The 27721-nt window shown below is 35.8% G+C and overlaps 1 protein-coding gene across 4 annotated transcripts in view; it reads right to left on the reverse strand.

Moving 5' to 3' along the window:
* Positions 1-27721, reverse strand: part of PPP3CA (protein phosphatase 3 catalytic subunit alpha) — a 307186-nt gene that overhangs the window by 254006 nt on the left and 25459 nt on the right. Inside the window, exon 1 of one of the 4 annotated variants that reach the window (XM_057309723.1) lies at positions 1-27721. This exon is cut by the window's left edge and continues 12716 nt beyond it; it is cut by the window's right edge and continues 961 nt beyond it. The exons of the other annotated variants lie outside the window; for them this stretch is intronic. The gene's annotated coding sequence lies outside the window, so the exon portion shown is untranslated. 4 annotated transcript variants of the gene reach the window in all.

The raw sequence follows: 27721 nt of genomic DNA on the forward strand, positions 1-27721 counted from the left end.
ACACACACACACACACACAGTGGAGTACCTTGTGTCCCTTCCTCCTTCCCCTTTTTGATTTGAGGCATTTCCTCTCAACTTGGCTATGAAAAGGAAATCCTGAAAGTGAGGGTCACCAACAATTATCTGTCACTCCAACTGTACACGATAAAAGAAAAAAAAAAGCTCTTTCTTTATGGTTAATTACAAAAAATGACATAAACCACCATTACGAAGTTCATGCCAACCTGATTTTACATTAAAAGTATATCTATATTAAAATATACTTATAAAGTAAAAGTATACCAAAATAGCTCCAAGCTAAAATATGCATTTTTATTTTGCATATTTGCCTTATCTTCATATATCAGAATACCTTTTGGTTGCATAATTATAATCATGGTTCCCTTATAATTTTCCATTCTGCATTTTCACTTAACATTTCATCATAACATTTCCATATGCCTCCCATATTTCCAGTTATGACTTCATTAGGAATTCCATAATATTCCAAAAATTTAATAAGCTACTTATCACTTCCTTACTTATTTCTACCCTGCCTTCTTACGGAATGGGCTTCAGAGTAATCACTATCATTTTGGGTGGACAATTATGATTTCCATTATTCTTTTGGTGGACACTTAAGGTGTTCCTAATTTTTTTCCTTCCACTTTAAACCTGCAATGAGCAACTTTGTATAATACAGCTCCCTTTCTCGGTTGAATTATTTCTTTAGAATGAGTCAAGGGTTGTAAATAATTTTTTTAGTAACTATAATGCCTCATAGCCTTATAAAGTGTTAATACCCATTTATAATATTAGGAGTGGTAGAGTAAAAACAAAATATCCAGTAATTATTTTAAGTATTAAAACTACTCTGGGGTCAATTTTCTAAATGTTCTTAAATTTTTCTTTTAGTTTTTAGAATTAAATAAATAATGCACGCTTCTCGGTAAACTTCAAGCAACTCCTTTAGTTTACATCATTAATGAGGTAAGCACTGTTAACAATTTGGCACATATCTTTTCACACTTTTTTCTTTTGTATATATAAGCATTATGTATATATGTAGGATTTCTAAACCTTTCTTTCATTTTACAACACAAAATCTCTCCCTATCTTCAAATATGAGCTTATAATATGAGCTCATAAATGACTGCTATGAAGTCATGATATGACTTCTGTTATCTGATTTTGTCTCATTCATATATCACTTGGTTCCAGTTATACATTTAGAAACATCACAAGCACTGTACCAATTTTTCGTTAACAGCCACTCATGAACCTAAAACAGAAGATAATCCTCAAATTACTTTAAACAGTGGTGTGTGTGTTGTGTGTGTGTGTGTGTGTGTGCGTGTGTGTGCGTCAGAGTTACCTTCCTAATTATATTTAAGACCACTACCAAAATGGGCTTGCATGCCCTAATAAAATGTTTATTATCATGGTGCTAGGGTGGTACAAGGCAGTGTTTAGGAAGGAAGTATGGCATCAGAAATGTGTCACCCACATGTGGATAACTAAGACCATATAACACAAAAATTTTACTGTGCAAGATAAAAACAAAGTGACCTGGAGTTTCAAAAGAAATGAGTGACACTGAGTTAAAAGTTGACAGAAGTCCATAAGACCTGCCAGGAAGAAGCTGGCAAAAATCTTGGAATAGTGATTTCTCTAAAGGGTGCAACTGTATCCCTAATTTGATTAAACCATATGACAGCCTCTGTAGGGAACATCATGTTTGTTATATCTATATGGGTTTGACTCTTTCTGGAATGTCCATGGAAGTCTCCTGCCTCTCCTGTTATCAGCTATATGATCAAGGCAGAATTGCCAGCGAAATTAAACCACGCTTCCTGCATTTGCTTTCCCATAGATAGATTTTATTTTTAACAATCCTTATCACTACCTGGTATTGTCTTGTGTACTTACTTATTTTAATATATATCCTCCTCCACAAGAACGTAGCCTTAAGAAAGTAAGGGCATTGTCTCTCCATCCTTTCATTCATGTCAACGAATATTAATTGAGCTCCTACATGTTCTGGACAAAGGGGATAGAGTAGTGACCTAAACAGGCAAAAATATGTGCCCTGGTGAAGCATACATTCCAACAAGGAGAGATAAACAGTCCACTACAGAGTAAGAGATACATTGTATGAGAAGGTAACGTGCGTTGTGGAGAAGAACAAAACAAGGAACACAGAGAGTACCAGGGTGAGAGCAGAAGTATCTAAACACCATCCCCAGCACCAAAAAGAACATGCAGCCCATCCCTAAACACTGGTTCATGGGATAAGACCGGACTGGCGACAGCCAAACAGCATATCCCAGTTCCCTGGAAACAGTGATCGGTTTTGATGTGCAGCTAACAAGATCACGGTCAGATGCAAGAGACATTAGAGCAGGCAAGACCATTAGATCTGGTGTTGCCTTAGAAGGTCTGGCGCTACTGCAGCCATTTTGCCGTCATAAAAATAAAACCACGGAGGTAGGAAGGCAGAGCCCAAGACAGCAAAACGGCCAGCACTGGTTACAGCATTTGATTAGTTCCCACGGTAGCTGAAGATCTGCAGGCCATTCATTACGGAGGGCAGTAAGAGCCTCTGTAGCCACTCAATCAGCATTCTATGTGCGGCAAAATAATCCCCGCTTTGCTTTCACGAACAGCAGTTTTCTTACGGACCATTTCTTCATTTGAAAAGTCAAAATTACTGATGTGGTGATGTTGAATCCACTCTGAGCTGGGCTTCCTATTACTTGCAATCTCATGAGTATGTACTGACACGCTTTCCACTGTATTGCATAAATCTAACCCAAATTACCTTCCCAGCACTTCACGTTCATCAGTATGACCTGGTTTGGATTCGGAATATTCCTTCTACTTTCCATTCCCAGCCTCAACTCTCCATCAGTCCACAGCCATACCCTACTTCCTCATCTCTTTCACAAAGCTTCACCTGTTAATCCATTCATTACTCATTCAGTCATTAAATCTAACCTACGTTTAGCAGGCACTGACAGGCACTGGAATAAGACGAGTAAGGCACAGCCCTTGTTCTCAGGACATCTCAAAAAGGAAGGGAAATATTTGAGTAACAGCTGCAAAAGCCAATGCAGACGAATGGGTGCTTGACCCAAATGACGTGGAGACAATGGCAGTGTGAAGGGTGAGGAGATCAAATATTTATTTTGAATGGTCCACAACTTCTCTCACCTCCTCAGAGCCCATTGACGGTATCAACTTATTGTCCTTTCTACACACAGCCCCAACGTGGCAGTCCTCTCTTCTCTAAAAGGTCCTTGAGGCCAGACACTGTGTCCAATCCTTCTTTTCTATCTTCCCAACTTTCCAGCATAGAATACAGAATAAATAAATCTCTAATAAGTGTTTATTAATTCAAATGTGGGTGTTCTGCACTCAAAGTTTTGCAAAGGACCCTAGATGCTATATCTAGCCCTAGTTAAGTTTCATCACTTTTTGACAGACTACTAATTTCCTCTTACCTGTTTTGACAGCTGGAAGCTTATCTGAATTGCTCATCCTACCCTCCACCAGTACAGGTGAAGCCTCTTCCCATGGCATCTCCACGTGGCTTCTAAATCAGCCTCCTCTTCGTGGGTTCAAGTAACTTCCTGCTTTGCTTTTGCTAACAGGAGTTCTCTCAGGAGCCAGGGAGATAATTACTTTAGAGCATTTCGCTTTTGAGCACTGTACACAGGAGCCGCTCTACTGTGGCAATGAATTAGAGAATTTTTACTGCCACAATACTCCTTCATCAGGCTGTACTCAATTTAGAAAGAAAAAAAAAATAAAAGAATGATGAACTAAGTGGAACTAAGTACAGCTTTTAGTACTTACAATAGAGCAAACAACAATTAACCAAAAAATGAGGGGTGGGGGAAGGGGAGGGCACAGCATGTTCCTGAACAAAATTTTATGCATTCTTAAGAGCTGATATGATTCAAAGGGGAAAAGAAAATGTTTTTCTCATATGGGTAAGAGTGAATCTAGTTTGTACTGGAGTGTTTTTCCATACGATAATCTCATGTATCAGATCATAAAATTTAAATATTTTAAAAATCCTTTTCCAAATCTATGTGGTCATTTTTAGGCTCCCATTTATACGTTTAATAAATCAACTTGCTAGCCGGACTGCCCAAATCACATCCACCGTTTCAAAACGTTTTATTAAAATGTAGGTACTACAGTCTGTTAGTGCTATCGTTAAAACGCATTATAGGTGAAGTAGGCTGGAGGAGGCTGGTCTAGAAACAAAATCCACACTTATAATGCGGACTATGGACAAGTGTGTTCTGAAGCTCATGAGTAGGAGAGGGTAAGCAGCACGGAAAATATATTCTTGACTTTTCTCCATTCTAATCCCACTAGCCTTTTGTCTTTCTCCCTTACATCCTGGCTCCATCCACAGGAATATTACAATCCTCCTTTTCCACCTTCCCATGCTTCCCCTTTTCTGTGAGACGATTTGAGCAGCTACTGACTGCCCAGAGCCTAGTACAAGGGAGGGGACAAGCTCAGGAACTCTTCATTCTTCAGCCGTGGCTATGTCCTCTTAAGAAAGGAAGAAGGGCTGTCACTTTCTCTTTGAAGTACCTACTACTACTCCAGTACATTCCATCATATCTTTCCAGAGTTAGAAGGTGCCCCTGTTCCCAACTACATGTCTGCTAGCACAGAGTGCGAGAGCAGAGCCATGTGCAGAGGTCCATGCCCTCCTTCCAACCTCCACCTCAACACGTCATTAGGTGACCTTGAGCAAAGTCACTTCTACTTCTTGGGTCGCAGATGATCCAAGTGTTTGGTAGGCCCTTTGCTGTTCAATATTTTTGTTTTCATTTTTACAGACTCCTTTTTTGCTTTTATTACTCATCTGTTTTAGTCTCTCTTCTGCTCCAGGAGGGCAGGGACAATGTCTGTATCCTCACACACTAGCACTGGACCTGGCAGGCACCTAGGAGGCATTCTGTTAGCACGAGGAGAATGAACGGAATAGATAAAAAGTAGTTCAACATTTTAAAAGCAAGCCTACTAAAGCAATAGGGAAAAAACAATGATCGGCTTTTTCCGTTCAGCAGTCACTATGTTACCGCTGGGATGCCAGCACCTTTGAGCCTCCACGCATTATGGGGTAGAAGAGCGCAAAGGTTCTCAAAGAGGGAGTGGCATGGGGATAGGATAAGGTCATAACAACCTCCTTCAAAAAGGACTTTGAAAAAGTGAGTGAGCTTATAAAAAGGACCATATCAGAGGAGGTTTCTAAGCATTCTTTTTTTGAGCAAGACAACTCCTCAAGTAATTCTGAAGCACTGATGACTATCAATACATCACCTCGGTTAAGAACCAACAAATTAGATGACCGGTAAGACCCCTTTCCAGCTTCAGCAGTATGTAATTTTAAAACACAAACTCATTTTTACCAAATGTCTATTTATAATTTTTCCAGGTATACTTCAGTATTATAATTTTATATCCACACATTAACCAGATGCTATAATTTTATTCCCTACACATAGCTAATTTAATGATCTATTTTGATGAGGGCTAAATTTTAGTCTCTAACACTACTACATTCTAGGAGTATTTTTTGTGAGTTTTAATAATTAAAAAAATAAATACATCTTATATGGCAAGGGAGAGAAAGAGAAACTATCCCTTCCATCTAGAGTAGGGTTTCTAAACCTCAGCACTATCAACATTTTGGGCTGGATGATTCTTTGCTGTGGGAAATTGTCCTGTGCATTATAGGACATTTAGTAGCATTTCTGACCTCTGCTCACTAGATACCAGTACCTGATACCTACCCCTAGTTATGACAGTAAAAAATGTCTCCAGACATTGCCAACATCCCCTAGCCCCTAAACCCTTGTCACATTGGGAACCACTAGGGGAATAACATTAAAATAAAATTATCTAGAATCTCAGAATACAAAACATCCATTATACACAAGGTAGGGCTATGGTACCAACAGGCAATTACTTAGGGGAAAGAGCAACTTACCTGAAAGAACACTTGCTCATTTGTTAGTAGCATAAGACCTTTATAAATAATGAGACATGAGTTTTATCAAAATAGGCATCTATTTTCTAATTTGTACATAAAGCAACACAGGTGGAAAACCTCAAACATGAGCACACGTACATTCTATGACTATTAAGGAATTCTAAATAACAGTTCTTGAACATTGCTGGAACTTTCCTTTTGGAAAATGGGACACCCTCATTCAAAATCTCATTGCAGATCTCATGATGTAAGGCCACATCTAGTATAGAATAAAAAAAAAAAATGGAGATTTGGCAATTCTCTTGATATCCTTACTTTGCTTCAAACTTTTCTCTTTGGGATCTATTTACAGCTTTTTGCTGTCAAATATGAATAAAATTTAACCAAATAATTAGCAAATCTACAATGACTGTTTGCCAGTGACAGTAGGCATTAGCTCCTGTAATGATTTATGATGTTTACACCTTACACTCTTAACTGGTTCTGAATTCCAGAAGAGAGTGTAAAAAGAAAACATCTGAATTCTTCAGGTCTCACACGGGACAGTGTGATCTTTCACTTGGCTGGACCAGACCCAACACCTTATGAACATTAGATAAACGTTTTGCAATTGTAAGTCTTCAGGAAAGGTTTCTTGTCCTTGAGTTTTCCTTTGTAACAGATTTTAAAACAGGCAAAGTTTTTATTTTTTTTTAATTTTCTTAAGGAATATTCTATGTCTTTCAAGAAAACGTGTCATATGGAGAGACACATTGGACACTTAACCTTAAAAAAATAAAATTATACATTTTAAAGATATATTTACATGGTAGCATGAGAAGAATTTCCAACCTTGTTAAAGTGTGGGTAATTTATTCAAATAAAATTCAACGGATTCCAATTAAAGTACCTTTAAATCATTTTTAATTCTATTTGCGTCTCATTCACAGTGTAAAATAAGAGTTAACTGCTACCTACAGACTAGTATGTTTGTTTCTACAATTAAATATAGGTATTATATATATGCAAATTTTTATGTTTATTATTCATCTAGAGTCTAACATAGTCCACATTTCTCCAAGTGCCTATTTTTGTTTATTTTACTGCTCCTTCATAGCTGTATGAAAAAGCTAAGGAGGAATAAAAAGAATAAAAATAAGATGAACTATTTTCATTACAATCTAGGTTTTGATAAACTGGTTCTTTTTTTTTTTTTATTTAAGGTAACCTCCTCAAAAATAATCAGGCGGTAATTAGAAGAACACATTTATTTGCTCTCTAAAGATAGAGTCCCACATGTCCCCATTTTCCCATAGATTCTGGTGACTATGTCGTTTTACTTAAGGGTTTTAACAAGAGGCTTATTTTTCTGAGGGTTTCAAATAGATTACTCTGTTGCTATTTCCCACAACTTTTTTTTAAAATAAGGGACCATTTTTCTGAAGATTATTTATTATTGCAAATATATGCAAAAATTTCCATTTATGCATACAGGACTACCACTGATAAAGTAAATAACTATCTTAAAACTTAAGAGATGTAGAATTATAGCTGAAGTTAATGAATCATATAGGAAAACAATGCCACGCTATTTAATGTGTCCTAAACGGTCCGTTCTATAACACAAATCTGCAGCCAAACCACTGTAGAATGTTCTGAGCTTAAATAAGAATACTTGAAATTAGAATAGATTTAAAACACTGAGAGCTTCCTTAGAAAAATTTTAATATTTGCACATTTGGATACAACACCCTTCTGGGAACTTACAAAGTTCATACCAAAATATCACTGGTTCAGAGGTGACAGCAAATGAGATAATATGTAATGACAAAAAAGGAAATATTTATACACTCTGCCTTCCTCATTTTCTCTTATCTGTTGTTTTTAAAGAACTTTGGTTGCCCTCAGCCAATGATACTGGCAAGTGACAAGTTCCTTGATTCTCCTTAATCTTCTCTGAACTATTTCTTTTAGAGCTGCAATGGGATTTACTCCAGATCATAAACAGTATCTATTTTCACACAGTGCCTAACACAGAGTCAGTTCAAGAGTAACTACAAGTTTCCATTTCCAAATGAAGAACCTATGGCATGGAGCAAAACTAATCGTCATCACAGTCATTTGCCACGTCCTAACTAATTACTATATGGACATCAGGAATTGGCTACATAATACAAATCTTACTGCTTAACTTAACCAGGATAACATCAGCAGGTCGATATAAGGTGACTAAAGCTGGACCAAGGTCTCTTAGAACCATACAGGTTGACCCTGCAGAGAGTGTCCTGGTAAATTACCTGGTGCCAGGAACCCACCCTGGAAAAGAGTCAGTCATGACAGCCCCCAAGTACATAGCCAGATGTTAGCGGAAAACTCAAAATACAACATACCGTAACAGAGACTTCTATCGTTTTCTCCCCTTGTTGTTCCGTGCAGGAATATTGGTCTTGGCAATGAGGATCCCCTCCCCTAAATCTCAGATACTGAAGGTCTACAGCATACTGTTTCAGTCATTTTTAAATAAAACCATGAAGGCAGTTTTGTTTGATTGGTTTTTCATGCCTTATCATAATGTTTTGATTATAGCTCCTTTTGTTTGAATAGTTCAGCTGTTTTTACTTTTATCTCCACCACTTCAGGAGTAAAAGCACACTGCTGGTGCAAAGCGACTGGACCAGCAATCACAGAACCTGCCCTTAAAGGGACTGGCTCTGCCCAGACTTCACTGTGGGCCAGGGCAAATCCCTGCTGGGCTTTCTCAGCTGGAATAGGCCAACTCTTATGAGTGACTCCAGAGGTTCCTCTCAGTTCCAAAAATCTAGTATTTCCCCTACAAGTCTTGGCATCAGCACAAGCCAGTCGATCTCACAGCTCCTTCTATGCGGCCTTCACAGGACAGTGCTCCCCTCTCCCCCAGACAGATTCAAGAGTCCCTAAAGTGCAACCCAAAGTCTCATATTCACTTCTAAACCAGACTGAGGCAAAGAAACCTTCATGCGTTGTCACCTAAAAACTGGCTGTCAATACCGAGACCTACAAAGGATCTTTTACTGTTTTTTAATAAATTTTACATACCAAATTTTTCTAATTTTGTCCTCTATATCTCCGAAATGCTAGAAAACAGAAGCTTACTTTTTTTTTATCTTAATACCCCATTGCAACAAACACATAGCAAGCATCAATAAATGATACTAGGTAAATGATATATAATTTCTATTACAAAATGTCTAACTTATTTTCTTCAAGTCATAAACATTAGGAGGTAGAGAAACATTTATACTACTATCTCTCATTATCATCAAGGACTGGCATCCTGCACAGTCCTCCAGCTACTTTAAAAGGCATTCTTGCAACACGCTTTTATTGAATACCCAGTTCTAATCCTGGCACTAGGTTTGTAAAGTTGATTAAATGATCTTTGCCCTCCAGGAACATAGTCTACTAAGGAGGAAGAAAAAAGGTAAAGAAAGAAGACAAATAATAGACTAACACACCAACTGCTCTTTCAGAGAGACAAATAATTTGGGTCATAAGGACAAGTAATTTAAAATACTATCAGCTTTATTTAACAGAGACAAACTAATAAAATTAGTGCACATACATATTAAATAAACATTTCAAGCTGTCAAGTCAAACTACCCATATAAACACTTTGTATCCAGAAGATGTGAATCATAATAACATTATAAAACATGTTTAGTCAGAAAACCTGTTTGAATAAAAGATTGGCAAAGTCACCCATCTTGGCTTAGGTTTTCCTGACACATAAAAGAACAAAGATCAGATCAAAACCATAAACGGTGATGACAATCTACTAGGGAAAAAGCATTAGGGTTACCATAGTGATGAAACAATTTTTATCACTACTTTTTAAGTTAAAATTTTAAATCACTTTATGCCACAAAAGATAGTATTTCATGCAAAGGTCTTAAATATTATCCCAGACTATACTGTGTATCTACTTCCACAAAAGTAATGCATCTTTGAAAAATTCTAAATTCTCTCCACACTAAGAATATCATTGTTTCTATCACTATTCATGGATAATTTGGTGGTAAAAGGAGAGAGAAAATAAGGGAGAAAAAAGCATTAAACTAAAAAAGTATCTCAATCTTACCAAATAATTTAAGATACAGGATTTTACTTCAAACCACTTCAAAGGTCCTTAACAGAAGCCACCATCATTCATGACAAATAGACTCATCTAAAAGGCCAACACAGTAAACAAATTTATACACATTCTTATCTATAAATTTACATATATACATACATTTATATATAAAATTTCTGTACCTTATATGAGTATACATACACACAAACTCTAATAACATATATAGCAAGCATTCATATCTTCAAATGTCCAAAATTTATTGAGTCTACAAAACTCAACTCATTTAATATCGAAAACCTGAAACACTGATTCTTACATATTAGGCCCTCCCTGCTCAAATATTTCCAATGAAATTAGTGTGTGAGTCACCTAATTCTCTTGATCATTCTTTGCCCAAGTAATGTAGTAACCATGCTCACTTCTAGGAGAAGTAATCCGGCTTACATTTGTAAAGATTGGTTTACATATTTTTAAAATTACCTTTTACCTTTGTGCATACTTAATGATATGGTGCTTACTCCAAATAACAAGTTATTTTAAAATATATATATATATAAAATTCATATATATTTTTAAATCACACATGAACTCAGAGGAAACCACCAAATAATGGCCCAACTGAAATAAAACACGCAAATAAGCAAACATTACCAATATATGTTTTCTACAACAATTAGTCCATTTAATATAGTTTCTCAAAGATCCTAAGGAAATCTCGGTTTCAAAGGGAAAAAAAAAGTAAAATTGAAAGCAAAGCTACCCAGCTTCCAACAGGGTACACTAGGTAAGTCTCTTACCTAGATTTCTTGATAATACTCGTTCTATGCATTATAATGAGGAAACATTAAGTAAAATGTACAAATGCTAAAGAAAAAGTCCTAGACTGAGAGTAAAGAGATGACTTTATGGATTCATACATGCCAGAAAGAGTTCCCATGTTGCTCAGAGGATGTCCCAGCTCTGTTCCAGGTGTGCGATCACAGATCAGGCATTCACCTCAGTACGATCATCTTTAAAAATGTCGTGGCAGGCTCAATCTTTGAGGCCCCTTCCGGCTCTAACACCAGGAGAAGACCCGGCTGTGGTGGCATATTATCGTGAGCATCTTCATATCACATAATCCCGTAGCAAGGACAAACTCTTCTCAGTTAGCTTACTGCCCGAGAGTCGTAAGTCACTCTCGATCCATAACGTCCGCTTGCTGTAACAGCACGCACTAAGAAGACACCTAACGGGATGTGCCGTCTCCAAGTCTGTCATTACCATACGTTTTTATACAGAGCTCCAAATAACCTAAAAGTACCAATTCTCAATATTATCGTTCCCTTTTGACAAAAGGAGAAACTGAGTCTGAGCCATGGTGATAATCTAGCCCTACCTCAGCAAAGCAAAGCCTGACACGACGCGTCAAAATTTCCTGGCTTTCAACCTCTACCTTTTAGGAGTAATGCAGTACGATCTTCCTGAGTCATTCTTTTTTTTTTTTTTTTTAAAGATTTATTCATTTAATCACTTTTGAGAGAGAGAGAGAGAGAGAGAGAGAGAGAATGAGAGAACGGCGCCTGTGCACGAGCAGGGGGTTGGGGCAGGGGGAGAAGCAGACTCCCCACCAAGCAGGGAGCCGGATGCCATGATGCAGGACTCCATCCCAGGGCCCTGGGATCATGACCTGAGCCTAAGGGACCTGAACTGAAGGCAGACACTTAACCAACCCAGCCACTGGAGCACCCTTCTTGAGTCACTCCAAAGGAATCAAGTTGAAAAGTTTAAGGCAAATTTATGTCTCACTTAAAACTTGGGAGTGGCCATTAATTTATTTCTAATGCTTTTAACATTACAAATACAGGATACTTGTATTTCTTTTACCTCCACCTCTAGTTATCTCACAGTTAAGGACCCCTTCCTAGCCAGGGAAATAACCATATTTTGACTGTGTATACACAAAGACATACAAATGCATGCATTTTATAGGATATTTTTAATTAACAAAAAATGATATAAAATACATGATCATATATTTACACATACATACATATATGCAATTTCCTTTATTACCTTAAAAAAGGTCATGCACATTTTCCCAAGAAAGAATACAGCTACCTACCGTTTGTTTTTAATATAGCTGCATTATATTCTATAGTTTGAGCATATTTGATTCAAAAAGTTTTCATTGATTTTTTAATTGCTAAAAATATTTTTAACAATTAACCTAGATAAACAACATATAGGTTATTAACAATAAACATCATATACTTTGTCCCTATGTATTGGTATTTTCTGAAGGATGGATTCCCAGAAGAATAGGATCAGGGAGACAAATAATAAACGTATTTTAGGTGTTAAAAATTCAGTCTTATCAACAGGATGTAAAAATGTCAATTACCCCATATCCTTATTGGCATTAGGTGTTCTAAGTCTGTTTAAGTTAACCAATCTAATGGGATAAAAATAACATCTTATTGTTTTCGGTTGTATTATCCTGACAGGTCATGAGGTTGAGCACGTTTATAAATCTTCACTGGCCATATCTGCATGTTGCTTATTGTTCACAACCTCTCCGGATTGTTTTGTTTTTCTTTTGATTAAGGTGCTAACACCCTTTGCATAATAACTATTAATTTTCTACCATTTTTTTGCAAATTTTTTCTGCCTTTGTTTATGGTGACTTTGCAAATGAGAATGTTCTACTTTTTATGTAACCAAATCTGTCGATCTTTGCTTTTTGGATCAGTTTGTTAGCAAGCTTAAGAAGACCATCTGCACCAGATAGTTTCTTAGTATTCTATGTTTTCTCCCAGTTTTTTAATTTAGATTGCTTTTTGGTTGTATTTATGTCGTTAATATATTTGGAATTTATTTACTTTTTATTATTTTATTTTTTTAAGTAATCTCTATATCCAATGTGGGGCTCGTGACCCTGAGACTAAGAGTCACGTGCTCTACCGACTGAGACAGCCAGGAGCCCCTAGAATTTATTTCTATACATAAAATTGAATAAGGTTAAAAGCTATGCCATATAATTTTTTGAATATTTCATGCTCTTTCCTTTTAATTGAAATGTCATTTTATCACTTAAGTAAGTTTTACTATGTACTAGACCCTGTTTCATGACTTTGTGTACTGATGCCCATTTCTGTGCCAATACTCTTATGTACTTTTAAGTTTTAATTCTTGGTATAAAGACAACATTCTCCCGTAGTTTCATTTTTAGTTTCATTTCTACAGATGAAAAAGTTTTCTTATGGTTTTTAAAATTAAAGTAATAAAATCTAAACATAAAATATTGTATAGAGTGTTCAAATTTGATCATCTAGATAGGGAAGCTATTGATCCATCTTCTGAATTCCTTGTGTAAAGATTCTTAAAAGTATTATATTCAAAAATAAATAAAAATGTAGAATATTTACACAGCTAATAGGTTTTAATATAAAACTTACAATTTCTCCAGGTTCTAAACTCTATCCATTTATTTAATTTACCAATACAAGTAATTAAAGAATACAAGAAAAATATTCTCTTTGACCTTACATTTTTTAAGTAGAAAAACAAATTCAAAAACCTCTAATAAAGGTTCCTTATTTTTATATGCTACAATTCATATGAGACTGTCTCACTTTAAACAGGCCCATCAGTCTGGCCTAATTTAAGGAAAAACATTGAGGCCATTGAAAATTAACTGAAATGTCAACCCACTTTAGAAGAAAGCTATTAGTAAAACAAGGGTGAAGTTACAAGCACTTGTGAAAAGCACAATAAATAAACAATGAGACCCATTCAAAGATACTGGGGAGACATTCAGGCTTTGCAGAGTTAGAACAAGAGACAGCAGAACCAGTTCCCACATGGGCAAGAGTTTGTTTATTTTATTTTGCTTATCTGAAATCAGAGTAAATGATCCCAGTGGTTTGGAATGGCTCGAAAATGTTTCTCAGCATCTAGGCAAGAAAAATGCCTGGTTTTCAAGTAGCTTAACTGCTTTGTAGGAACTCTTTTGCTCATGTGGACCATAAAGCTCATGTTTGAAAACTGAACCATTTGAGACCACAAAAGGCATTATTCTTTCTTTCTGTCATCTGCCATTTTTTTAGTCCTACTTTTAAGAGGTTATCAAAAGAAATAAAGAATACTTTCTACATAAATTTGGAAGTACTGTAGTCTGCACCCATGAATTATGGTTTATGAAAATGCATTTACAAAATTAGTATTTCATATTTCAGGAACAGTGAAATGAACTTAAATGGCTACTTTAATCATAATTGAAGTTTACTAGCAAGCCAACAAATATTTAGAACGAGATTCATAATGATCTGTTCTTATGATTTAATTTGGGGCCAGGCTAATTGATGAGAAAGCCTAGAACATACTTCTTTTAGATTGCAAGTATGGAGAAAAAGTGATAACAATCATCCTTTATTCACATGAAAGGTAAAAAGTGACTATATTCTTTGAATAGAAATAAAATGAGATTAGTAATATGAAAGCTTTTTACTCAAGTGCAACTTCAGAATGAAATCATTTGTCATAAATTCCCTGCTTTAAAAGCAGAAAACAGCAGGTTATCAAAGGTTTTGTTTGGGGGGGGGGGCAGTTTAGAAAAATCAATGATGATGTATGTTCTTCTAGCATCTAATAGTATAAAAATATTTTTAAGAACATATACTTAATAATCACTAAAATATACCTAGCCCAAAACCAGTTTTCTAAGTGTTTTCATGGCTTACAAAAGTGATTATCTATTCAAGGAATCTTAAATAATGGAAATAGACCCATTCTAGTATCTAAGAACTCTATCACCAATTAAACCAGTTAATTTCAGCTTTACATAACGCTTTGAGAGCATAGGATTTACCAAAAAGATACATTCAAAAAATAGATTTTTCTTACCCCAAGAAGACATCCTCAGAAGAAAAAAGTTTTATGTCTGCCTCCCAAAAATAAGAATGCACTTCACCTTCATCAGGTGATGAGGCAGTCCACCAAAAGACAAGAGGTGAAGCTACAAACTCTTTCATGCAGGAAAATCAGCTCTTTGTCATATCCTTGGAACATCTATTGTTTGGTTAGCTTACTCTGGAAGAGGTTTCTAAAGCAGTTGGCTGTCATTAATCTAATTACATATTGGGCCAGCTAATTAGAGAGGGCACTTTTCTATTTAAAAAATACTGCCTCAGGTAAGGCTTGAATTAGTAGCCAACTTTCACCCCGCACCCCTACTCACTCCAGAATCATCGCTCTGTCTGGAACACCTACTACCCCACTGCTGGAATGCAGTCTCCCTCCTTCACCTGACCACGGAGGTTCCCTCTCCGGAAAGCCACAAATTACAGTGCTAAATTTCAGCCAACAGAAGAAGGCATTTGGAGGGAAAGCCAAAATGAGGTTGAAAGAAAAATTTCCACTAAGAAATCAGCAGTAATGATTGATACATAGAGCTACATAAAAAGCAAACAAATATGGGCCATATACCATTACAGTCCTCACTTCTCAGGAAAATGAGAGAACACCAAAAGACTCTTATTCTGCCCCAAAGGAAAGATATTCAGCAGAAGTAAATCAAAAAGTAAACAAAATACATTAACAACAAAATTTCTGAAAAAGAAATAAATCAACCCCATTTACAATAGCATCGAAAACAACAAAATCTTAGGAATAAATTTAACTAAGGAGGTGAAAGATCTCTATTCCAAAAACTATAAAACATCGATGAAAGAAATTGAAGAAGACACAAATAAATGGAAAGGTATCCCGTGTTCATGGACTGGGAAAATTGATACTGTTAAAACATCAATAGTACCGAAAGCAACCTATAGATTCAATCCAGTCCTTACTAAGAGTCCAATGGCATTTTTTACAGAAGTAGCAAAAGCAAAACTCCTAAAATGTGTATGGAACCACGAAAGACCCCAAAGAGACAAAGAAATCTTGAGAAATAAGAACGAAGCAGGAGGCATCACACTTCCTGATTTCAAGCAATACCATAAAGCTAGAGTCATCAAAACAGTATAGTACTGGCTTAAAAACAGACAAATAGACCAATTGTACACAATCAAAAGGAACCCAAGCCTATATAGTCAACTAATATTTAACAAGAGAGCCAAAGAATACTCAATGGAGAAAAGACAGTCTCTTCAATAAATGGTGCTGGTATAATTGGGTATTCACATGTAAAAGAATGAAATGGACCCATATGTTATACCACTCAAAAAAATTAACTCAAAATGGACTAAAGACTTAAGTGTAAGACCAGAAACCCTGAAACTCCGAGGAGAAAACATAGAAATAAAATTCTTTGAAATGGGTCTTACAATGACTTTTTGGATATGAAACCTAAAATACAAGCAACAAAATCAAAAGTAAACAACTGAAGCTACATCAAACTGAAAAGCTTCCACACAGCAAAAGAAACCCTCAACAAAGTGAAGAGACAACCTACAAAATGGGAAAAAATATTTGCAAACCATACATCTGATGACGAGGTTATTGTTGAAAATATATATAGAACTCGGTACAACTCTAAGCAAAAAAACACAAATAGCCCAATTTAAAAACAGGCAAAGGACCTGAATAGACATTTCTCCAAAGAAGATATCCAAAGGCCAACAGGTACAGGAAAAGATGCTTAACATCATTAAAATCAACAAGAAAAAGCAAACTAAAAGCACAATAAGATATTATCTCACACCTGTTAGAATGGTTATCATCAAAGAGATAAGAATAACAAATGTGGATATGGAGAAAAAGGAACCCTTGTATATTGTTGGTGGGATTGTGAATTGGTGCAGCCACCCTGGAAAACAGTATGGAGGGCCCTCAAAAAATTAAAAATAGAATTACCATATGACCCAGCAATTTCACTTCCGGGAATATATCCAAAGGAAACAAAACAGTAACTCAAAAAGATACCTGCACCTCCATGTTCATAGCAGCATTATTTACATTAGCCAGGACATGGAAACAACCTAAGTGTCCACTGATGGAGGAATGGATAAAGAAGTTGTGGTATACATAATCAATGGAATATTATTCAGCCATTTAATGAGGAACTCCTACCATTTGTGACAGCATGGTAGGACTGTGAAGGCACCATGCTAAGATAAATAAGACAGGGAAATTAAAATACTGTATGATCTCATTTATATATGGAATCGAGAAACAAACAAAAAAACCCTGAACTCCTAGAAAAAGAGATTAAACTTGTGGTTACTAGAGGGGAAGAGTGGGGGAGGTGGGGGGAATTGGAGGGATGTGGCCAAAGATACAAACTTCCAGTTATAAAATATTTAAATAAGTATGAGGGCTATAATGTACAACATGTCAACTACAGCACGATATATAGGAAAGTCGTGAAGAGAGTAAATCCTGTGAGTTTTCATCCCACGGAAATTTTCCTTTCTTTCCTTCCTTCCTTCCTTCCTTCCTTCCTTCCTTCCTTCCTTTTCTTTCTTCCCTTTTCTTTCTTCCCTTTTCTTTTCTTTCCTTTTTATTGTATCTACACGAGAAGATGGGTGTTCGTTGAACCTACCGTGGCAATCATTTCACGATATATGTGAATCAAACCATCATGCGGTGTGCCTTACATTTATATAGCGATACATGTCAACTTCTTCTCAATAAAACTGGAAATTTTAAAAAGTGAGCAAGCTGAGCTACAGATTTCATTCTCTCTGCTCTAAGTTTTACTGTAATTCCTCAGTTGATGTGTCAAACATTACGGAATTACTGACTCCAGGACCAAACCCCTTACTTCACATGGATTGCTCGGTTTGTGAAGCTGCACTCTCACTCTCTTTCTTTTTTGTTTTGTTGTGTTATCGTTGTCTCCTTTAGTTTAACATATGAGACTTAGGGCATGGACGAGCAAGACAAAAACGGTGCATGCAAGGTCTCAGGGCTAGACCAGAGCATGAGTTAAGGACAGAGCTCTTTCCCTTCCTGGGAGACCTCCACTCCATAGGCGTTTGTTGAAAATCTAAGTCAACACACTACCTCTTCTCGCCTTCCCCGAAGTACCGACAGCAGAGACGGCATCTGCAGGTATTCTAGCTCTACCAAGTGAGCGAAGAAGTTTTCTCAGCAAAACACACTGAGCTTAGACCATGGGGTCCACTCCAAGAATCTAAAGTGGAGCTGAGAGAAATCACGGCCCTAATCGCATTTTCAATCGAAGAAAACCAGATTTTGTTGGCATACTGTTTGTATTGATACAAACAACGCCACGTTATGTGGAAAACAAGACCATCTGAGGGTAGAGTTCTGCCTTGTCAACTTTTGCCCCAGTCAATGTTGTGATTACAGCTTCACTTCTGCTGCTCCGTGGGAACTTGAACATAGAGTATGTTGGAATGAGGATGAATAATTGCCGTATTTCCAGTGTTTCAGGGCTTTTACCTCTGCGAAACCATTCTGAGAATGTAGTCTGGCAGCACCAACCTAGGAAACCAGCTAGGCCACCATGGTTAGCTGACTTATCAGCTGAAAATGCACCTTCTTGAGTCCAGCCCTAAGGGCCACAGAGAAAGATGCGAACTCCCTAAAAAAAGTTTTCTCCTAACGAATGGCTTGTCTAGATTATGTGACTAATGGTTTCTACCTTGATTATAAAATGTAGTCATAACTGGTCCAGTGTTAAAACACGGTCAACAACGTGACACATTTTGGTTGGAATTTCCTCTGTATTTTTAAATGTACCAGATGGACCTTGTGGCTGACACTTGGACACTCGGTGCCTGGCATGGGAAATCTTTCTTTGGAGCAAATACTATGCTCCGGGTTTTTTCCCAGACCACAGTAACCAGTGAGGTTATAGCTGAAGCATTTATATTGCTTTTTCAAGGGTATACTTCTCTTCTTTAAAAATCTTATTGATATGCACTCCAATTCTATGATAACTTTGTTTAAAGGACACAAACTGCCACTTCATAATATGAATTCTTACCATGAATCTATTGAATCTCTTATCCAAAAATAATTAATGATAAGGAAAGCACAATGGTAACTGACTAATCAAGGGAGAATTTCCTAATTACATCTTACACATTTTTGAGCCTTTTCATCTATTGGGTGTGTCCCAAATAACTTAACAATACATCTTATAATGACTCATGTCTACAGTTACAAGGACGTCTATTTGTGCTCTTAAAGATTCGTACACTTGAAGTCCGGCCTGGAATGAGAAAGTAAAAGTAATTTATCAACATTTTTGTGTATTTTTCACATTCAAAAATTCTTCGTGCTAAGCATGTGGAATTTTTAAAAATTATTTTCTTCCAAAATGACTTTACTTGAGCCAAAGTAATTCTAGATTTCAAAACTGGAAGGGGAAAACTGCTCTATAGAAGCCTAATGTTTTTATCACTGCACAATATCTACAAGGGTACTTACTTACAGTTTTGTTATCCTGATACCTGACATGTAGAAAGTTCAAAAAGATCCCCTCGAATGTAATATTTGTGAAATATATGTGAGTCTTGTGAAATATATGTAAATATTGTGAAACATATATGTGAAAATAAAAAATTTTACTCGCAAATATTAGTAAAAAAATTTATATTCGCAAAACACTGCATTATTCAATTAAAGCATACTTTCTGAAATGTGAAATTTTGTACACAAACACACAGGACTGAAACTTTTATAATAGTGAGAGGAAGTTATTTCCTAGAAAAAGGAATGCAGGGTTTGATAAAAAGAGCTCTCCCAGCCGCGGCCCCACCTTCCTCTGCCATTGCCTTTCTGCACTTTGAGAGCAAGGCCTTTGTCATCTATGATTTATAAAAGCTGAGGGAACAGAAAGGGAAAAAAGATAGTACACATCAGGTGTTATCTTGGTACTTCCTGTGGCTTCCTGTTGTAAGGGTCTTTATTCCTGGGGATATTATAAAATGAGAAAGCTTTCTACTTGACGATAATGCATAAATAATAGAATATAAGAAACATAATCCTTCTGAAGTAGGTCCATCCAGGCTCTGAAGTAGTTATGTTGTGATATAGGTTTCGTATAAACATTTGCAACCCCAGGGGCGCCTGGGTGGCACAGCGGTTAAGCGTCTGCCTTCGGCTCAGGGCGTGATCCTGGCGTTCTGGGATCGAGCCCCACATCAGGCTCTTCCGCTATGAGCCTGCTTCTTCCTCTCCCACTCCCCCTGCTTGTGTTCCCTCTCTCGCTAGCTGTCTCTATCTCTGTCGAATAAATAAATAAAATCTTTAAAAAAAAAAAAAAAAATTTGCGACCCCAAAGGCAAAATACGGGGGAGCAGAGGGAAAGACATTTCACCGTCCCATACACTTCATCTTGCTCTAGGGCTCAGGGAAAACTCTTAAATATGGCAAACTGAAACACTAACTACAAAGAAAGAAATGTGGCCTCGCCTAAAAATAAAATAAAGCCACACACACACACACACACACACACACACACACACACATATATAGCATATATCTATATGCCATGTAGGGCCCTGGGAAAATTCCAGTTGTATACTTTTTAAAAAGAAATCAGATGTGCCTGCATGGGAAGAGCAGACTATATTCTGTTGATTAATTCTCTCTGTACTCCATACAAGGATGGTTAGTAGCCGAATTAAACAAAAGAGATCTATTCTCTATGTGTGATGCAACTGAGTGTTTCTATAGAATATTCTTACGCTGGCCTAATAAGAAAAAATAATTTTAAAAAGTATGCTACCTATTACTCTATTTTAAAAGTATGTATTTATCAACTTATTCTAATGATTCAATAGACACACTTTGATTTTGTATTCCATCTCTTATATGAAAAGATCAATATATAAAGATTTGCTAAGCCAAGTACAATTATGAAAACTCAATGAATTACCAAGTTACCCACCTAATATCTACTCCGTTTAACTAAAGTATGCCGGTTGTACTTTCTTCAACTGCAGTATTACTGATAATTGTATTTGTATAAGTAAAAAGAAAAGCTTTCACTGATTAACTTCCTGTTTTTCTACATAGCAGTTTGTTTTCACTGCCAAGGTTTTTTAAATCCCTCCCAATTAATATAAATCTAGAAAAAAAATAGGTTTAAATTTAAAAAAGAAACATAAATTCTCAGTAGCCACTAATGATAATTATTAAGTTCTATTTTAATACTGATCAATTTAGCTCAGGGAATTATTAATATAATCACACAAGCCCTCAAACTTTTTCAAAAAGTAATACTCGTCCTGCAATAATAATAAGGAAAGTAACTACAGAACTTTTTAAAATAAAAAAAAAGGGATTTATGTTTGATTTTGTAAATTAACATTATTTACTTCAATCAAACAAAATTACTGGGAATAACATATAAAATCCATGAAAAAATTCAGCAGAGTAAAAGCATGCATAAACATGTTTTGATCCAAAGATCTTGTTCAAATTAAATAAAGATTATACATTTACTTAGCAAGATACAATTTATATTAATGTATTTGAGATGGAATAGCAGATTACTTGAAATTCATCATCCTAAAGATACGAGTAGAAAATTTAAACTAAATGGAATAGTGAGAAATGCTAAAATTTTTTTTAAGAAAGAACAAAATCACAAAAAAATTAAGCTTTATGAAAGAAGACTCATTTAAAAATCAAGAATTAGTCAATTCTCACTATGTTAAGTAAGTGATAGAAATGAAACAGATAATCTGTCATTTCCAGATCTCTTATTTGCCAATGAACCTGCCAATAGCTAAGATTCTAAGGGATCAGTAAACATCAGAAAAACATTTTTCTAAAAATTATGAAAATACAGTGCTATCTATGCAGTTTTTGCTCTATTACATTCCTGCTATTTTTCTCTTCTCTGCCTAGGAGAAAGAGAATTAAAGTTTGCGGGGTGCCTGGTGTGAGACAAGGCACAGTGCCTTGTTTTTTACCTACATCATTTCATTTAGTCTTTACAACCAGCCCTATCAGTTTACTGGTATTAATCCTATTTCTCTGACAAAAAATTTGGAAATCATGAAGATTGAATAAGTTACCTGAGGCCACACAGCTATCCATTAGGTGCTCTGGTCCCCAAGCGATGCTCTGTTTCTATATTATAAGATAGTTCTAAACACTGTGGTATCATCTCTCAGAACATTGCTCCATTTTTTCTGTTGGTAAAGCTCAGGTTCTGAACAAACACATACATCAACAACTTGCCTAAGCCAGCCAATGCATTATATCTTTTTAAGTTAATCTCTTTCCATTCAACGTAGGTATAGAGATATGTTGGTTAAGTGCCCCACTCTTGGTTTCGGATCAGGGTCCTGAGATCAAACCCTGCATGGGGAAAAAAAATCATCGCTCACCAGGGAGTCTGCTTAAGACTCTCTCTCCTTCTCCTTCTGCCCCTCCCCATTGCCCGCTCACAGCCTCTCAAACAGAAAAAAGAAAAGAAAAAAGAAAATCCATTCATAAGTTATATTCATAACTTATCCAGACTCAAACTCAACCCTCTATCATCTAGTGTATATATTACTACATATCCATATATATATGTCATTAAAATGACAAGAATCATTAAAATGACCAAAAAAATGACAAAAAAATATGTATGTCATAAATATATATGTCATTAAAATATTAAAATAGTTGACATTTAATGAATGGCTAACTGCCAAGCACCATTCTAGGTGGCTCACACAGCTACCTCATTTAATCTATAAGCAGCTGAGAAAGATAATCAGAAGTGAATGAGTATTAAAAAGATCACATATAAATTTGATTTAAACTATACTCTCTTGAATTAAATACATGATAAAGGAGATAAACATCTATATAGCATACTTATTGTTTGATGCAAATATTGCAATTATACAACATGGGTCTTTATAATTCAATTTCATTTTCATTATGAGTATATAAATATAACTTAAACTTGTGGGATACGAGGCATACAAAAGAAGTCTAGTACTTATCAAATATTATTTTGTGAATAAATAGTCAATAGAAGAATTCACCTTGGAGAAGAGATTTTATCTAAGAAGAAAAAGCAAAGGTCTGAAATAAAATATCTACAATCCAATTTTTACATTATTATAGAACAAAAATCCATAAATTATTTTAGTTGTTATGTTGGATGAATGACCATTTACTTAGTTAATGTACAGAGAGTTTGTGTAAAATGAAAAAAATTAAAATAGCTCTTTAATAAAATTTTGTTTGGAAAACTGTACAATCCTTCTCTGAAGAAATTTCTAGTAATCCCTAATTAGATTTTTTAAAAAGAAACTGTGTAGATTAGTACTACAGCGTCAAATAACAAACAAAGGACAGAGTGCATAGAAGACAATCAAAACAGGTAACAATCAGAACAAGAGCACAGGGCTTTCAGCCAAGCACTGTACCTAGCAACGTTACAGACATTAAGAAAGGAGTCACAGGCAAAACCAATGTCTTTGACATATTAACATTTTGGATACAAAAGACAAAAGAAATACATAAAAAGAACTTTGAAAATGTAAACCAAAAAATTAGACAAGTTATTAAGAAGAGCAATCTAATATATTTTCAAAAGTTTATTTCTTCTTTCCTTCTCTATCTAACCAAAGTCTTCACCTTAGACCTTTCAAATTCTTGCATTTTCCTGAAGCTACGTCACTCTTTATTACAAAAGACCACATGAGTGGAAATGCATTTTTTCTATTATAAACATCTCTCTTTTAGTTTTTAATACTAAGAAATTCTGAGTTCTTAGAGAATCCCATATATGGAATTAATCTCTGGGACAAACGAATGAGCATCTGACTTAGAGCAACTGCAGAGTCACCTTCTCGCCCAAGATGTACGACATTTTAGAAGGGTCACCTTCTGACGTTTCAAATGAATGTTCTCATTTGCACAGCTGACATCTGCAAACATGGCAGACATGGAGATTTTACACAATATTGTCTTAATTTCAGTTTATGTTCCGTTTTGTGTCGCAAGAGAACATCCCAGCCCTAACTTTCCCAACCAACCTCTAGCAGCACGTGTGGAGATCAGCATTCCTGTTGGTAGAACCTTACATCTGAAATGTTTCGAGTCTAAGGCAATTCAGACTGCACAGCTATCTACTCAGGAGTCCCATTAAACAGACTTTTAAAATTCCTAGAAGAAGGCATGATTTATTATAAGCAAATGGCCATGCTGGCTTTTTTAGTAGGAGAATTTTAAGTGAAAAAAAAATTATATAAGATATACCTTGTTTGGACTTTTTAAAACTCTATTAAACTTAACTTTTAAATGGCTGTGAATATGAAGGTTGGAATAATTAAATGTCAACCATAGCTGATTAATGAACACACAAAAAAACGGGGGACCTGATCCTATTCTAAGAAGCACTTTGCTTGAGGGACAAACACTAGGAGAATAGAGTCATCACTGTACAACAGGAAAAAAAAAGAGTCAGAGGCTGTCAAGTAATTGTGAGAGAAAATAGAATGCATTTGCAATTTTTAAGTCCATTTAATGCCCAGCAATTTCATCACCTACCCTACATTTAAAACTGGGACACAATCCAGAAACTGAAGGGAATCAGATATTTGTGAAAATATGTTTGCGCTACACTATCCAACAACTGTCCTGGCAACACTACTGTACATATTTCAACATATGCCGATTTTAAAGAATAAGTTTTGGAATAAGTCTTCTAATGTATCACATTTTAATTAAGGAGATATTACCAGCCAAATGACCAAATGATTTAATTTTCAAAATAGTAATTCTTCAGTTGCTTGTTGCTCTGCTGTGAAAACTATGTGACATTATAATACTTCTGTCACCACTTATCATTTTAAATAATTTAATAAAAAATACCTAACTCAATATATTTTAAGAGAATAAAAATAATCCCTACGAAATGCTTTCTACATTTTTCATTTGAACCACAAAGAAGATATTAGAAGCAAAATACCAAAAAAAAAAAAAATCCTCCAAACTATTTCTTCAAGTTACCTGAATGGCCACCGTCCTTCGCTGTAAGATTATAGGAGTCACTACTTATTTTCTTCTCATAAAAACCGTTCTACAGCAGGACAATATACAGTCAAGCCTTGAGCAACATGGGTTTGAACTGTATGGATCCACTTCTACATGGATTTTTTTTTTTTCAATGAATACTGTAAATGTATTTTCTCTTCCTTATGACTTTTAAACAACATTTTCTTTTCTCTGGCTTACTGTATTGTGAGCACACAGTTTATAATACATATGACACACAAAATATGTGTTAATCTCCTATTTATGGGGAGTCAAAAGTTATTTGAAGATTTTTGACCGCGTGGTAGATCAGCACTCCTAACCCCTGCATCGTTCACGGGGCAACTATATTTTAATTGTATTTTTTCAAAATAATTAGAAACAACTAGTTCTTGATTCGACTGATTTTTCATTTAAGCATCACAGTTCTACTTAGTGAGAGGATTATGAACTTACATCATTAAGTGTCTGTTCTCTGTTTATAAAATCCTGAAATTAGCCTTAAGACATGAACACCAACTCCTAACAACCCAATTTTCATTTCACATCCTGATGAATTCTTGTTATCCACCCTTCTGTCAGTAGCCTTCTAGGACTGTCCTTTAGTGGAGGCCCTCTTACATGGCATAAGTTTCCTTCACTTTTTTTTTTTTTTTCTCTGTCAATAGCCTCAACATGGTCTATTTTTCTGCTTTTTTTATTTCCTCAGTGCCATTAGAGGAATATGCCATTTAACATGATCTCAGATCCTTTAATATAATGGAATAACAGGAATTAACAAATGTAAATTCTGAGCTTAGTAAGTGCTAAACACTGAACCAAGTATTTACATTTTCTTTAATAATCTTTGGAAAACACTATAATCTTAGTTTTACAGAAGAGGAAACTGAGACTCAGTGTGGTTAAATAACTAATCCAAGATCACATAATTAGCAGAATTTGAAGTCAAGCTCATGCTCTTCTCCCTGTATGTACTTTGCTGCTTCTGATTATTCACTAACATTTACATGTGGGAATCAGAGTCTCTCATTTAGGATGCAGAAATAAGCCCATGAGAATAAAGCCAATAAATAAAGTATCCAAAAAAGATCCTATTCACTGACTTTTTTGTATGGAAAAGGAATTACATCTGCTAGAATTAGATTCAGCTGCATATGACAAACCCAAAATAACAATGGCTTAAATAAGATAGAAGCTGAGTTCTCTCTCACAGAAAATAAATCAAACCGGGTAATCCAGATTTAGTATGGCAATTCCACAAAGTCATCAAGGACCCAGACTCCTTTTAGCTGACTCCTCCCTATTCTCTAGTGTATGATTCTCATCCCAAATGGCTGTCAGAGCTCCAGCCATTACAACTGCATTCCAGGAAGCAGGATGAAGGAATGGGGGTGGGGGGACGTGTTTCCTCTCTTTTTTAAGGCTGTATCTCAAAATACCACACAATACTCAAATTTCTTCCTACTAGACAGAACTGAAGTCACATGCACTCATCTAGCTATAAAGGGGACTGGGAAATGTGTTTTCTGGCTGGGCAGCAAAATGCGCAACTAAAAGCCAGAGTTTTATTATTACTAAAATGGAAGGTAATAATGAGTATTTGGAGGAACCTAGGGAAAAAAGAAATCTTTATTTTTCCTGGGTTTGTATACAGGTCATTGGATAAGGTGATAAATTCTACCAATGGGGGTGTCACTGAGTCTAAATGGTCCTTCACGTTCTAAAATTCTTCTAATATCCAGAGGTCCTGAACAAATAACCAAATAGAGAACACAGGAGAAAATCCAACTGTTGATAAGTAATTAAATCTGAAAGGTGCTTCAATAAGTAAAATAATCTAGGCCCAAGCACTTACATAGATTTATGACTATCCTCAAACATGTTAGTTACATTAGTATTTAAAAACACTATCAGAAAATCTGTAACTTGAATGTGAGTAGACTTCCTCAGTCCCTGATGCCATCCATGTACAAGGCAGTCTTTTCTTTGTTATGATGAAGCATTTGAGAAAAACACATGCATAACTTCAAAAGCACCAATCTCCCCCAAAAGTCACTTTTTACAAAAGATTTTTGGGAAGATCGAAGGATTCATTTCACAGACAACAAAACAAATGTCTTTGAAATTATCTTTAAATATTTTTTCTTTAATGTTCCACTCCTCATGGCATTTACCCTACCCTCCTCTCTCTCAGAAACCTTCCCAACTTCCCACACTCACTTCCTATCATCCATCTGACTACACTCAGTGAAACAAAGCCGGCCAAATCATCCTCAGTCAAATAAAACCAGATCACGTGTTGTCACTTAAACATGGACTTGGGGCTCCTCGTCTCGCACTCCCAACACGTCCAAGCATGCGCGTACACACACACATGCAACCCTGCAATTTCTCTCATTGTAAAGTGACGTACTTCCAACTAATTCAATCCATAGTAAAGTTTTTCCTTCAATTCCATGTATTTCTGAAAAGTGAGCAGACAAATGAATTTCCCTATCTCCCCATAATCTTAAATGCTAGACTAAACATTCCCTGTCTCTGCGAGCTCTCTTTACACGGCTCCATTCTATGCACTGTAGTGTATTCGGTCATTCTTTACTGATTTCCAGGGATTGTGGCTCAAAGTTAAATACGGAAATAATGTCATATCAATATATATTATGATATAATGGTATTACTTT

Source organism: Ursus arctos, unplaced genomic scaffold (genome assembly GCF_023065955.2).
Source record: "Ursus arctos isolate Adak ecotype North America unplaced genomic scaffold, UrsArc2.0 scaffold_9, whole genome shotgun sequence".
Classification (NCBI taxonomy): Eukaryota; Metazoa; Chordata; class Mammalia; order Carnivora; family Ursidae; genus Ursus; species Ursus arctos.